The sequence below is a fragment of the Berghia stephanieae genome, chromosome 1, assembly GCF_034508935.2.
Source record: "Berghia stephanieae isolate SIO BIC M18660-M18661 chromosome 1, UCSD_Bste_1.3, whole genome shotgun sequence".
Taxonomy (NCBI): domain Eukaryota; kingdom Metazoa; phylum Mollusca; class Gastropoda; order Nudibranchia; family Aeolidiidae; genus Berghia; species Berghia stephanieae.
In genome coordinates this window covers 82,679,626-82,685,140 of record NC_088360.1, presented here as the reverse complement: position 1 = coordinate 82,685,140, position 5,515 = coordinate 82,679,626, and the positions used below count along the sequence as shown (strand labels likewise).

Here is a 5,515-nt window from a genome sequence, read left to right as displayed (position 1 = left end):
TTGAAATTTGTTGACATTTTGTGTTTAAGCATGACTAACTATGGATGATACCAGTCGAACATGGGTTTTCATTACACGGGCCAGATTTTAAAATTGTTTTACATTTTGACGATTAAAAAGGTAAAATAGTGTTTGCTCTGACCCGTCAACATTTTGACACGGAATCGCTAACTATTGTGGTAGGGTTATATATAACCAAAAGAAAAAGAAAAAACCCCCTAAAAACCTGCAAAAGATATAGGTAGAAATAAAACAATCTGGCAACTTAAAACTTCGTCTAAAATGAAGACACTGGTATCTTCCATTCAAAAAGTGTTGATAGCTTTCTTGTCCTATAAAATGACATTTAGTTTCACTGAGATAATAATAAGCTCTTCCAACTCGCTGGAGTTCACAGCCGTATACAGCTGCCATTATTTTTGCAATTTTTTACATTATTCCAAACAGCGATTGTTTATCATCTCGAACTTCAAAAAAGTCTCCGGTTTGAGACAATGAAAAGTTAAGTGGTCATCATGATCGATCAATATTTGGATATCTTTTTTTTTTTTTGGGGGGGGGGGGGGGGGGGGGGGGGGGGGGGGGAGAATGAATTGAGCCATGGACACCTGATCAAAATTATTACAGTATTTTTTTTTTAGCCTGTCGTAAAAGAATCAGGCAGCACTTGCAACTTATATATATATATATATATATATATATATATATAATATATATATATATATATATATATATATAATATATATATATATATATATTCATAATAATATACTAAGCATGGGGCGAACTGATAAACGAGCTTAGAATTAATGAGGATTATCAACAAATCGGTAAGTAGGGCATAGTTCCACCGGAAGCTTGAGTAGTTTGAGTAAGGTGGGTGGCAGTGGGCAGGGTCGAGGATACGACTTTGAGTGATTGGACGACTCTTTCATGACGTCATCGAGCAGCTCTGAGATGCATCTTAAAGGCATGGATTTCATCTGAAGGAATATGCAGAAAAAAAAGTTTGGAATTAAAAAAAAAACCCAAACAGAACACACAAAGAACAAAACAAAACAAACAAAAAAAAATATCCGACAACAATAACTCAAATCAAAACAAAACAATAATAAAACCATTCCCCCGATTAAAGAATATATAAATAACGAGCAAATATGAGGACTAAATTAAATAACGACTAAAATAAATGCAAAAAAAAGTAGACAGTTCCGAGCACCATGGACTGTTGTCTATCTATTGTTTTCACACAGGCATATAATAAAGAAGACACGACGGGGATGTAATGGGAATTGAGCAACCTCGATTATCTCACTAATAGAATTACGTGAAGAACATACACAATTTCTACCAACGTCCCAAGGGAGTGTCGATATCTAAGCTCCCCATTTACTTGGACCAATAAGATTGCTCGCTCAAGAGTCCACGAAAACCGATGACGTCGCGGACCTTAATACTAAAGGTCAAAAGATCATCTGGCGATATGATGGATAAATTAAAGGAAATCCAATCCATCCCGATCTAATGTTGGCTTTCCGGATTTCATAGCAATCCAAGTATATGAAAATATTCTATTATGGTTCTACCTATGAACAAAATATGACTAAGTTGCCCCCCCCCCCATCCCAAATACCTTTGTTTGAATAATCATAACTCTTCAAACCGCAAACGTATTATATTACGAGGATCGATACGTGAATGGTAGAAAACAAATTCAATGGTGACATAGTATAAGGCGTAAAACGGGAGAGAACAAAAACACACAACAAAACTCGACGAGTTCACGGGAAGATATAGAGATAATCCATCTTCATGTCCCATTTTGGAAATGGTTCCATTTACTACCAAGACTGATATAAACCCTATCAGCCTTCCTGTTATCCATTATAATAAAAACTGGACGCTGACGCCACTTTGCCTGGTCGGCACCTATAAATTTGCACGGAAAGGAGGTGGAGTGGGATGGGATGGGGAGGAGGAGGAGGGGGCAAGGCTTAAGTAGAACGTTTGACTAATAATTAATTATGGTAACGACTTCCAGTATTCTGTCATACGCTAGCAAAACACCTTTTTCATTTTCATTTTCATTATTACTAAGTAAACCGATCAAATTGACCAAACTTGTCCCAATAGTCTCAAACCTGAGATTTCAACCATGTCTCAGTTAGGTTTAAGAAATTTTGAGAAGCTGAGGAGTGGGATCAATATATTATTATCACGAAATAAAAGTTTTCAGAGCAAAACAAAGCAAACGATGTGCGGCAGTATTGCTGATGGTGTCGTGGGAATTGTGATTGGATATCGGCAATGGGTGAAAGCACCAAGGTCACAAGCTGGGCTGGATTATTCGGCCTTGCAGCAAATAGGACATACAAATCCAAAGGAACCCCACAAATTATCCCAAGTTTTAACTTATTCAAACCGTATAACAACTTCTATGAATATATTACGATTTTGCGGTGGCTGGCTACTGCGTAATTGTTATCGAGGATTTTGTCACGGCGACTCATAGGAACATGTGTCATGGTTTGTCCGCGGTTGGAGAAAGTTACTGGAAAATGAACTAAATGTGGTTCTTGGTATTTCTTGAGGGCAATTTTGGTTATGACTTATTCCGATTACTTGACCCCCCACCCCCACCACACAAACACACACACACACACACACACACACACACACACACACACACACAACATGCCTACTCCAAGAAATTAGTAGATACTATATTATCTGTAAAACTATTTTACCACTACTCGCTAGTGATAAAAGTTATATAGTGACATGTTGTCCCATGGTTTGTCGTTTGTGTCTCGGGTGGGACAAACGGAACAAAAGTATTAAATAAAGTAATTAAAAGTCGAATTGTATTTCTAAGTGCCGTAGAAATGATTTTATTCCAGTAAACCAGTATTTTTCCAGTACATATTATGATTCACGTACAATCTGGTCATTCCTATTCTGAAACAAACTTAGAAATTAACGTAGTAGTTTTTAGTATGTAAAAGGTTAGGCGACACAACTTCCAAGTTTTTATCGTTTGTGTCAGGGTACTTTGGGGTTTTCAGGCCTTAAAATCGAATAAAATCCATCAGACGTTCTACTTTAGTCACGACATCTTCACTCTCATTCCGGATCTTCCACTTCCGGTGGCGAGACTCTCTAATCTTTACCATTATTCGTGATTGATTATAGGCTATAGGCATGGGTTTTTCAGTTTACTGGCGTCACATCTGCCCAATTGAAAGTCGAGGGCAGGAGAAAGAAAACATTACCCCAGACTATTTTTAAAGACTTCGAAAGGACTGACGGGTTAAATTATTCAAATAACGTCTGTGGCGACGAATGGAAGGCTTGTCGAGGACTGTTTTGGTAATCGACACCGTTTTATTAGAAGGTATTCTTTGACTCTGAACTTACTTCTCTTTTTCTAAATGTCATAAAAAAAAAACAACAAAAAACATACAAACAAAACAAACAAACAAAAACCAAAAACAAAACAAAACAAAAAACCTTAATCCCCCCCCCCCCCAAGATAGCAAAGATGATGATGCCGACAATGATGATGCTGATGCTGACGATAATGTTAATGGTAATGATGATGATGATGATGATGATGATGATGATGGTGATGATGATGACGACGATGGCTACGACATTGAGGTATATGATTAATTAACAAGTAGAGTGATTCCATATCAGTGGTAGTGTCTCTTGTGTCAACGTTGTTCATAATCAGAACCAGGTGGAAACTGGTTCCAAAAGCGGAATGTATAAAGTTCAGGTCACGATCAACAAAAAAAATTATATCATTAAGGTAAATAACAAAACAGATAACATAAAAACTAACTTTTTAAAAATGACGACAGTAGAAAATATTTCTGTCAAACTTCAATTTGAACGGTATCAAATATTCATGACCTGGCGTGCCTTGCACTAAGGGGAAACGCCTCTTCAGATTTTAGCAAGAGGTTTTTTTTTTACCGCATAATATTATTGATCGATTACCGACTTGTCAACATTCTTAAACCACGGATATTTCAACGTCTCGTGTTTCGGAAATTTTGACAAGTTGCGGGTGGTTCTAATCGATTGATTTGCGAAGGATATTTTCTGGAGAAAGTGATGTGAGAAAGTAATGTAAAAAATTCGATGAACGGGAAGTGAATTTATGTTTAAAAAAAAAAAAGAAATAATTTGAAGATAGTGTCAACAATCATTTCGAAAATATCGAAAACATAAATTTGTTTCGTCTGCCCCGCCCGAGACACAAACATCAAACCATGTGACACCACGTTACAATATTACCCTCTCACTTGCAAGAAGAGACGATCATTTTATAAATAATATTACACATTTCATGTGATGAGACAGGTTGTGTGTGTCTGTGTGTGTGTGTGTGTGTGTGCGTGTGTGTGTGTGTGTGTGTGGCGGGGGGGGGGGGGGGGAGGTGAGGGGAGGGCATCAAATAACTAGAATAACTGTCTATCTAGATGTGGTCGCAAATTCACGATTTTTAAAATGTTTTGCTCTCCGTGATCATTTTTGTTTTGATGTTATTTTAAAAATGTTATCTCAGATGTCTTTAAAATAAATTGAGTGTAACTACTATAACTTTGTACAGATATCTACTAAAATAAACCTTAACCCACAAGAAATGTCAAGAAGGAAATTCAGTTCATTATCCAGATGCTTTCTCCCACCAAGGACGCACCATAACGCATGTTCCGCTGACTCACCACGATCAGGTCTACGATAACAATGCCCTATGTTCACGCAACAATGAGAAAACATTCGTTCGATTAAAGTTGACCAGCATTCATCTTGAGGCAATACCATCTAACGTCATCAAATAATGTAAAACGTACAAAATAATGCTTAATTTAGGAAAACCATTAAAAATAGCCACTGTCTCAATAAATTCTCGCATCTCTGTCAAAGAAAGAATCAAGAAACGGAGTAAGACCATGTTAGTTATTTATGTAGTTTTTTTTTTAACTTGTGTACCTCAGGCCGTATGTGACGTCATCGGTTTACTCCTCTCTTCTTGGTACTTATTTGTGCTTATATAAAAAAAAAACAAAACAACAAAAAACAAACAAACAAAAATCTAAGAGATGGAATGGAGATTATTTCGTACTCATTCATATCACGTCAAGATCGAAGAGTTGGCGTCCACAAACTCGTGCGCAATATTCCATTCTTTTATCTGTGGATTCATGTATCGTGTAAAATGTAAAATAAATTATTTCTCCCCTGACCTGAGAGAAGGATAAATCTGGAACCAGCTTTAAGAGGCGTGGTTATGGTGAAACTGAAACAACGTAAAAAGACTCCCAAAAATCTCAACCGAAAGCTATACATCCATATTTACATTTCATTTAATTAATTGTTTTCCTTGGGGTTTCTATCTCGCTCAAGACAAACAACAACAAATTCTGGAATCCACTTTGGCATTGAGTAATTAAATATTTTTCCCCTCGAATTACCCTGTGAACTTTATTTATCACACTCGTTA

General features: G+C 36.7%; 1 protein-coding gene across 1 annotated transcript in view; it reads right to left on the bottom strand.

The window, feature by feature from the left end:
• Positions 1–846: 846 nt before the first annotated feature.
• The window catches only part of LOC144959144 (uncharacterized), a 94,354-nt gene continuing 89,685 nt past the window's right edge, over positions 847–5,515 (bottom strand). The window contains exon 17 of the mRNA XM_078891632.1: positions 847–983. The gene's annotated coding sequence lies outside the window, so the exon portion shown is untranslated. The remainder of the gene's footprint in view (positions 984–5,515) is intronic.